Below are 9738 nucleotides of genomic sequence, written 5' to 3'. Positions count from 1 at the left end.
AAGAACCCAACGATATTGTTCCTTGGAGATAAGAGATATTTCTTGAGAACCCCTCCTAAAGAATTAACGCTCCACTCACCATACACGTATAGGATTCTCGGCCATGGATCAAAACTTGCTGCCCACGCTGATCCTGTCCCAGCCCTTGATCAATTCTAACTCAAATAAATCTTGGCCGTCCAATTCAGTATAAAGAAGACCCACCCCCTCATGTTCAAGCGCACAAACTCTTCGCTTTCTCTCCCACTCTCTGCAACTTCTCTCCCTCTCCCAGTTTGGTCCAGCAGCAAACAGAAAAAGAAGATAAGAAAACCATAAATATTCCTTGCTCCCTCTTTGAATCACTCGGCCGGTTGATGCTAGAAGGAAACCAAAATCCTTTTTGGTAAGCCATATCCCTCTCAACTCTCTGAATCTTTCGGTCCCCTGTAAAAGAAGGAGAAACTCTTCATCTTACATAAATAACTTTCTAACTCTCTCTCGTCTCTGTTATGTATGAGCAAAGACAAAATAAAAGAGGAAAAGATAAGGACAAGGAGGAACTCTCTGGAAGGTATGAGATCTCTCCCTTAGATATCAAATTGAACCCTCTTTTTGTCTTTTATGCTCTTCAAAATCATCAAAAGGAAAAGACTAAAAGAACCAGTTTGTGTGGTGTACGTTCAGCTAGTGGAAAAAAAAAAGGTGATAGAAAGAAAAGGAACAAAAGGTAAAAAAAGAAGGACAAGAGTAATAAATAAAAGAAAATAAATCTTTTAATATTTTAAATATCTCAAAATGTTTTCAATCAATTAAAGCTTTGATTTATTATTTTATGTAATTTATAGAGCCTTGATGTTTTTAAAATTATTAGATTAAAGTTATCTAACGTTTTAAGTTATGTTTTAACAGGGTATTTCAAATGGCGTATTTAGATAATAAATTACGCTGTTGTGGCACCCGAGTAAAAAGTAAATATTTTATAAAGCGTCGTTACGCTGCTCAAATATTTTAAAGTATTTTTAGGCATTATTAATACTAATTCCGTTATTCTGTCCCAGATTTTATAAGAATAAAATAAGGTTATTCTTCTATTAACTTATTTTTGAAACATAAAGCTCATTATTTATATTTGGTAAGCTATTATGTTTATATGATCTAAAAATAAATATATATATATATATATATATATATATATATATATATATATATATTTTAATGTTAAAGCTTTTATAATGTCATTTTAACTAAAATTGATTTGTTTGGGGTATGGAGTGTTGGATTAATGATTAGGTGATTCAAGGGAGTTACTGTTTTTTTTTTTTTGGGGGGGAGGGGGGGGGATTTTATGTGGTTTAGGCCGAATGAGTACTTATTGAAATTCCTAGAATGTTGACGATTTAGTCTACTAAGTAGTAATGTTGATAGGTATTATAATATGGAGATCTATGGTTACATGTTATAGGATACCTTAGTTTAAGTTTTAGGCTTCAAATCTCAGAATACTTCTCTAAACTTCTTCTAACAATTTATTTAGGTAGAAGGTCAACCCTGAAGCTAATGACAAGTCCAGGTAAGGGGATACAACACCAAAAAACCCCAACAAAATTTTACTACAAATCTTTTTGAAAAAGTGTTGGAGAATTTTACAAAGCATTCACGTACGTGATTTTTAATTATTTCAATGCCAAGCTTTTATTACTTATGTGTTATTATTCAAGAATTTTGTGGATAAACTATAGTTATGATTAAGAGCATTTTAAAGTATTGGTTTATGCATAATTACAGTTGTAAATAAGAGCATTTCAAAGTTATTATAGTTATGATTAAGAGCATTTTTAAAGTTATGATTATGAATAAAGCATTCTATAGCTTATGATTTATACATGAATACAGTTTTGAATGAAAAGATGATCTAAGGTTTAAAATCTGCACATGACTATAGTTATGAAAATGGCTCTTACAATTTTAAAGTAAAGTGTATAGTTATAGCAGAGCTTACAGAAATACAGAAAACGTTTATGTGTAGTAATTGTTTAACCCTGAGGCATTATTACAGTTATGATCGGTACCATATAGGGCAGCATGGCAAGCATACCAAAAGACGATGTGTGCTACCGGCCGGGGTTGGCCTTCACCTAGGGAAGTTCCCCAACCCGGCGACTCTCCCCTGTGATAGCAGGCTGAGTCTATAGGTTCTTGCGACAAAAGCCAACTTGCTCTGCTCACGGGTAATAGCGGTGTGGAGTCTATAAAGGGGAAAACTACAGTTTTAAGAGAAAATAAATGAAAAGAATTTACTTGATCATTTATAAATTTCTTATGCTATTATTCATGTTCCTTGTTCATTTATTTTTAATTTCTGTTTTAATTGTTAATTACATTATAGCTTGTTTTATTTCCCTGGTGTTGTAATTTCCTTAATGAGTTGTTGACTTCACCCATTTTCCTGTGTTTTTTCCTGATATCTCAGTTCATTGTGCATTGATTGCCTATGCTTATATATGATTCAGAGTTTATGTCTGATATCTGTTAAGTTTTCCTGTGCATCTTAATGCTAGATAGTTACCTTTCTCATGCGATGATTTTTGTGCACTATCCAAAGCTCCCCTAAGGTACATTTTTTTTTTCTCTCTAACTTTATGCTTTTGAAGATTCTTATGAGAGATATATATTTTTATTTTTTTGATAAGATGATTAAATTAACCAACTCACTAGTTGAACCTAGAACCTATAAATTCTGGCATTCTTTATAGGTTGCAGCACCAAGTGATAAAAAGCATTCAAAAATCAATAAATATGGATAAATAAAAAGATCCACTGCTTATTGTGCTATAAATCTGTTATTAAACTTGTCCCTAAAGAAACAGTCAATGACCAAATCATTGCGGAAAGAGACGATCATTAAAGGACTAAGTAAAAGAAAAGTGCTGCAGCTTAGAAAGAGTGTATCAAATGAGGGTGGCTAGGCCTTAGTAAAATAAGGTTTGACTTTTGACTAATCTATCATTGATTTTCTCTCTTGTTTAGAAAATTCAGTTGCTTTAAGTCATATCAGTGAACTTCATACCTTATTCAAAAAGCTTTCACACACACGCATTGCATGAGTTGAGTAATTTATCTAAAATTTCTATCTGCAAGGAACTTTGTGCTTAACTCTCTGTTAGTTTGTAATTGGCTTCATTCTGTTGGACAAAATCACTTCTTTGTAATGATGCTTTTAAACAGGGATTCCGCTATTCAGAGTACATCGAGAAGATTCTGCATAGTCTACAAGTAAGAAAAATCGGATCCCTTGCAGCCGTCTGGACAACGTGATATACCGTACGGACGCCCAACTGTCCAAAGCATCATCCATCTGGACGACGAGAACTTTTCATCTGGACCTTCCTCAGTGTCGAGAATCTTCGAACTGCTCCAGCTTGCATCTGTCCGGATGTTTTAGCAGCACGTCCGAACGACACTCAGTGTTCGACAAGCTATGAGATTTCTTTCCAAAAACACATATATGGGAAGATCGCTGCAACCATCCGGACGCACTCATCCATAAGGCAAGTATCACATTCAAAATCCGGACGTTCGGACGCCAGTCTTCATGGTCCAGACGGGTAGGCTATTTATATGGAAATTGTGTGCATCAAATCAACCGTCCAGACGACCATTCCCTTGGTCCAGATGCGCGAAGCCTTAATATGGAAATTGCATGCAGCTGAAGTGCGACCGTCCGGACAACAGGGCAACACCGTCCGGACGCGGCTCAAATCAGGAAAGAATTTTAGCGAAATTTTGGAAAGCCGATTGCACAAATGTCCATCTGGACACCCTTTCTCTACCGTCCGAACGACGCCTAGGTTTTATCAAGCCAGACGCTCAATTGAACCTACAGCCTATAAATAGAGGTCCCTAGACTTGAGAACTGCAAGAATTCGGTATTGAATTCCTTAGTGCTTAGAGAGTTATATTATAAGGTTATTGTGCTGAGTAAGTCTCTCTAAAGCCATTACTGTGTGTGCTATTGCTGCGCTGATCTGATCTGAAGTCTATCTTAGGGGTTGGCCCTAAGGTAAAGGATTCCATTGAAGACCCCTTCAGGTAGGAGACCTGGTTGGGAGGCGTTCGTGTTAGGTTATACGTTAGAGTGCAAGGTACGACCACTGCATCAGGGGTATGTGAGTGCTACTACTTTGTAACTAGTCTTGCCTTCTGAATAGTGGATATCCTGGGTTTGGCTGCCCGGGAGTGGTTTTTCTCATATTGAGTTTTTCACTTCGTTAACAAAATCCTTGTGTCTTTTAAATTCCGCATTGATATTATTTTGTTAACACTTTGTGCACACATACACTTGCTTTATATTAGAAGTCATTTTAATTTTTCACTCTCAATTTTATCTTTGCATATTTTTGAAATGCTATTTGACTGCGTTATCGGTTAATGAGACATGCGTTTTCTAAAGCTATTTTTGTGAAATATATTTTTCTACAAATTTTACGCCAATTTTAGATTTTCTGTGTGAAGTGTCTGGACGGTCCTCCTCTTGGGTTCGGAGGTGTGCGGCTTAGTCATCCGAATAGTTAAGTGACTCGTCCGGACGCACGCGATTCTGCCGAGTGCTGATCTGGCTGTAGCCGTCCTGACGAATAAGTTGCGTGTCTGGACGGGTAACCTACAGGTTTTAAAACCGCATCTCTTTCTCTTTAGCCGCCGCACAACCTTTATTCTCTCTTTTTCTCTTTTGATTTTTTGCAGTTTAGTGTGTTTTTCTTGTGTCTTCTCACGAGTTTTCATCCTCTTTTGTCCTTTTTTGCATATTATCTCCATTCTAGATATTTTGCTATGCCCTTTATTGTCTTTTTAGCTCTTTTAACTGTAATATTTTTAAAATATATTTTGGGATGTTGTTATGATAGAAATTGCATGAGGATGATTGTTGTCTGTTGCTGAGATTCGACTCTATATTCTGTACTTTTTTGAGATATTAATTGCTTTTCATGTGATCTTGGTAAGTCCATTTTATTGCCGTCATAATGCCGAAATTTTCTGTGGGACTAATGAAAGTTCATTGGTATTATTGTTTTCTTCATCTCTGTGGATATTTGTTTTGCAGAACCATGTCTGCAGGCAATTCTCAGCATAGGGTCCGACAGAGGACAGAAGAAACTCGAGCTACCTCCTTAGTTAAAATGGAGAACAGACAGGCTATGCCAGAGAGGAATGTACTTAGAGCAGATGTTATGGTAGCTTCCCTAGATTACATTGCTGAGATCATCTGAGACAATCATTGGGGATATCTTTACAACTGTGCATGTACAGTATATTCCAGGTTGGTGTGAGAGTTTTATGGGTACCTGGAGGTGATTCAGGATGAGGACCATGGGATCATACTTCAGACTTCAATTCAGGGGCACGTCATTCAGATTGATCCTCATGTCATCAGTGCCATCATTGATGTCCAGTTCTACCTATTTTTGCCAGTCCCTTCAACGAGTTAGTAGAGCCTCTTCCATTGGATCAGCTGAGGAATTTCTTTCATGCTCATCCAATGGGCCATGATCGAGCTTATGCTCTTATTAAGATAGGTGCTTTCTCTCCCCCACACCGGCTACTTGCAAAAATTGTTTTACATAATCTCTGGCCCACAACTCGTAGAAGTGAGCTTGTGTTGAAAAGGGCTCAGTTTTTGTATGCTCTATGTATGAGGATACCTTTTTGCTTATGTAAGCACATTCTCAACCTTATGCTAGAGATGAGAGATGACAGGGCTTCCTTTTACGTGCTTGATCACGAATCTCATTGTTCAATCTCAGATAGATAGCTCTGCAGAGCCCTTGATAAGAGTGTAGGATCCTCTCGGTAGTCAGACTCTCATGAAGTCTAATGCTCAGTTGCGGTTCGAAGGTCAAGGCGAAGCTCATCAACATCCTCCAGCTCAGGATGATCAGCATACAACAGCTTCCTCTTCTGAGATTGTTCCTCCGCTTCCACTTCAAGATGCAGGATTTGCTCAAATTATGGCTACATTGAGCTTTATTCAGGGGGATGTCAGCTCTATTCAACGGGAGGTCTGCTCTATCAGTACTAGAGTTGAGCAGTGCCAGCTTGACATCCAAGAGTGTCTCCAGCACCATCATCCTTATGATGAGGATTGATTTTTTTTTTTGTGTTTTATTTATTTTGAGACAATTTTTTTTGTTATTCCTATTTTACATATTTGTATAACTTTATAACTTTGGGTTTTATTTACTCTGTTTACCCTTGTCCTACTGAGACATTAAGGGTTCATTTGGGATTACGATTTCAATTAGTGTGATTTTAAAAAATTGCGATTTCAAAATGAAGTTTATAAAAAAAGCAATTTTTAAAATTGCACTTAGCGTTTGGTAATATTGATTAAAAAGTGTTTTTTTTTTTTTGTCATTTGAGTGTTTGGTTAACATTAATATAAAAATGCGATTTCATAAGCAAATTACCAATAAGGAAATTTATTTATAACAGTAAAATAACTAACATTGTTTAAGCCTCCATTTCAAAGCATCTTGCAAACCAAAGTATAATTTATTAATTATACAAACTATCACAAAATATCATTTTACAATATATATAACAAGAAAATGCATAGAAATATGTTGCAAAATATATTCAGGAGATCCTTTCACCAATCTAAACGAAAAATGAATATATATATATATATATATATTTTCTTGACATAAAGATTCCAAATATACATAAAATAGAAAATAGAATAACGAACCATCAAATTAAACAAATAATGTCTAACAAAATTAACTTTTACATAATTCACCAATAATTTAAACTAGTAGTTGATAAGAACAAGAAAAACTTAAAGTACATTAAAAATTAACCTAAAACATAAATAATAAAGTATTGTTTACAGCCCACAAATAGACCAAGCTATGTTGTCACGAACCACTTTCATCTCCTCATCATGTATATTCCCAATGTTTTCCTGACTGGTACTCCCTGTTTCATCATCATTGCTCTCTAGGTCATTGGAGATACTTTTATCCCACTTAAATCCCTTATCCTTCCTATCATGTGTTCTAATAAAATTATGAAGTACTGCGGAGGCAACTACAATGAGCATTTGGTCTTTAATATCATAAGATGGCATTTGCCTTAAAATTCCCCACCTATTCTTCCATACACCAAAAGTTCGCTTGATCGCACTTCTAAGTGATGAGTGAACATAGTTAAACCTCTCTTCTATCCCATTTCCTCGTCCAGCTCGTCGAAAATCCGGAAGGTGATATTTCTCTCCCTTGTAAGGTGTCAAGTATCCTTTCATTAAGGGGTATCCAGCATCAACCAAATAATATTTTCCTACACATGATAATAATAATAATCATCTATAAGATATGCATTCATAATAAATAAGAAAAGAAAAATAATATACCTGGTGGTGGTTTCGGAAAGTTGGCAGATGGACCACGAATAGCATCTAAAAAAATACGTGTATCATGTGCTGCACCTTCCCATCCTGCCATAATAAATGTGAAAAGTAAATCAAAATCGCATGCCGCCATAACATTTTGAGTTACTGTTCCCTTTCTTCCAATGTATGGAATTTTCTTATCCTCTCTGACAACAGCTGGGACAAGTGTTCCATCAATGGCACCAATGCAATCCTAAAATACAAATTTCGTTAAATTGATGTACTTACTAAATTACTTTAATAAAGGGTAAGCATAAATTGAGTAATACTAATGAACAAATAAAATAAGTACCTTAAAATGTGGCCAATACAATTGAGGATGCCGTATTTTTTTTGGAACTTCACTGAATGTAGGGTCAAAAGGTTTGATGAGATCCATTGCCATTAGGTTAAGTGCTTTTATAACTTTATGCAAATGTCTGTGTATAGTCTCACCAGAATGTTGAAATCTTTCTTGAACCAATCTATTACACAATCCTTGTGCAAGTGTCATCAAACATATACCTACTGACTCTTCTAGTCTAATTTGCCTCGTGTGCTGAAGTCCATATGTATGTTGTATAACATTACATAATTGAAAGAAAACACGTGATTTCATTCTAAACATATCATGACATTTTGTCTCGTTACCAGTTAATGTATATATTAACCACTTATACCCAGTTTCTTTAGAGTCTTTACAAGGTTGTTTAGCAAAGTGTTTAATGGCATACGTCACTACTGCACTACATCCAGCAGAAATAAGATGATAAAATTCATCATCATGACCATCAGCATTCTCATCATTATCATGGCAATGATCATCATTACCATAATCCATATAGTCATCACAGTCCATGTATATGAAACCTAAAAAACAATAACAATTAATAAGATAGAACATTACAAACTAAATGTTTTGGTGAAATTGTTCAACAATCACAACCTAGAAAATCACATTGTTCAAATATAAAATATCATAAGCTGCAGCAAGTGGAGAAAATAAAATCACATAGTCCAATTTTTTTTTAAGCATAAAAAAGCACATAGTTTATCCCACTTGCTAATCAAATAGAGAAGTGGCGTCCCCCCAACAATTCTGCTTCATCTTTTAGAAACATAAGCTGCAAATGTGGTTTTTCCATCACAACAAACATATCTCTCTTCTCTCTATTCTGGAAAATACGAGCTGCAATACGATAGAGATCTGAACCCTCCTCAACACCTTCCAAGGTGCACACACGCTCCCTGACATCATGAATACTGCTACCTAAATTCCCCGAACTAGGTTGCCTCCTTAGCTCTACAGCATCACTGATACGACTGAGCTCGTGTATTAGCTTTGACACTGTTCCTACTTTCTTCCCTTTACTTTACATGAAGGTAGCTACTCACTTCTTTCTCTTTTCTTGGTGTGGCTGTGTAGGATTAGGCAGCTGTGTAGAATTAGGTGGTTGTGTAGGACTAAGTATCTCAATATCATCATGATCATTTTGAGGATTCAGCTCACCAGATGAGTAACATGACACATCCACGAGAGTCTCAAAATTAGGAGGAAAAACACCCGAAGAAGGGGTCCATGAATTTTCTCCAGTAGCCGCAGTATCTTTGAACATAATGTCTAATAAATGAAGATTCTTTAAACCTTTTTCCCAAAATTTTGAAGCATCGGGAACCTCCTACATAATTAAAATGGCTATATTAATAGCTAAAAATATGTTATATTCCCTTTAAAAAAAATATAAATTGGTTATGAAAAACACACCTTTAACTTCCTATCCCACCACTCATTTGTTGTAACTATTGTTCCTTTGGCTGTGTCCCATTCCAATCCAGTTTCACTTCCATTCAATTTATTCCAAAGAATCCAATCTTTCTTCAATGTATCCCACTTATTCTTGAACTTACGATATTCCCATGACTTACCGGTCTTATTTTTAAATGCCGCTTCAATGTTCTTCCATCCTATTTTTGTAAAGTGGGTATTTGGTCCATTACCCTTAAACACCCCATCCACAGAGACTTCACAAAAGATTGTAGTAAATTGGACTGTCCAAAGAGCTCAAGCATCTAAATTACTTTGTTTTGATTCAGAGTTGGAATTGGAGTTCATATTTTTATTATCCATCTACAAAATTATAATTTTAATGTCAGATCAGAACACTAATCTTCTAAAAAATAATAATCTTGATCGATGAAAACAAAATTTAATCCGTGTTCATTGTTTAGAAAAAAATTAATACATGATGGATTAAATCAAAAATTAAACTGTGTTCACCGAACAGTATTCTATCTTAATAAAATCAACAAGTAACCATTAAAAAATCAAC

At 35.4% G+C, this 9738-nt stretch overlaps 1 long non-coding RNA gene across 6 annotated transcripts; it reads left to right on the top strand.

Annotated features, from left to right (window-relative positions):
- The first annotated feature begins 239 nt into the window (after window positions 1-239).
- LOC133867837 (uncharacterized) lies at window positions 240-6293 on the top strand. Of its 6 annotated transcripts, none has more exons than XR_009900214.1 (5): window positions 240-385; window positions 506-553; window positions 1517-1552; window positions 3208-4144; window positions 5084-6293. It is a non-coding gene; the product is annotated as an uncharacterized LOC133867837 (long non-coding RNA). The 6 variants fall into 6 exon arrangements; XR_009900210.1 differs by having other exon boundaries at window positions 2039-4144; XR_009900211.1 differs by having other exon boundaries at window positions 1517-2210.
- Window positions 6294-9738: the final 3445 nt, after the last annotated feature.

The sequence above is a fragment of the Alnus glutinosa genome, chromosome 5 (genome assembly GCF_958979055.1).
Source record: "Alnus glutinosa chromosome 5, dhAlnGlut1.1, whole genome shotgun sequence".
Taxonomy (NCBI): Eukaryota; Viridiplantae; Streptophyta; class Magnoliopsida; order Fagales; family Betulaceae; genus Alnus; species Alnus glutinosa.
This window is presented reverse-complemented; position numbering and strand designations above follow the sequence as displayed.